We start from the raw sequence: 381 nt of genomic DNA on the forward strand, positions 1-381 counted from the left end.
AGAAAACAGAAAGAGAAATTAAGGAAACAATTCCACTCACCATTGCAACGGAAAGAATAAAATACTTAGGAATATATCTACCTAAAGAAACTAAAGACCTATATATAGAAAACTATAAAATACTGGTGAAAGAAATCAAAGAGGACACTAATAGATGGAGAAATGTACCATGTTCATGGATTGGAAGAATCAATATAGTGAAAATGAATATACTACCCAAAGCAATTTATAGATTCAATGCAATCCCTATCAAGCTACAAACGGTATTCTTCACAGGGCTAGAGCAAATAATTTCACAATTTGTATGGAAATACAAAAAACCTCGAATAGCCAAAGCTATCTTGAGAAAGAAGAAAGGAACTGGAGGAATCAACCTACCTG

This window comes from Bison bison, unplaced genomic scaffold (assembly GCF_000754665.1).
Source record: "Bison bison bison isolate TAMUID 2011002044 unplaced genomic scaffold, Bison_UMD1.0 scf7180017863057, whole genome shotgun sequence".
Lineage (NCBI taxonomy): Eukaryota > Metazoa > Chordata > Mammalia > Artiodactyla > Bovidae > Bison > Bison bison.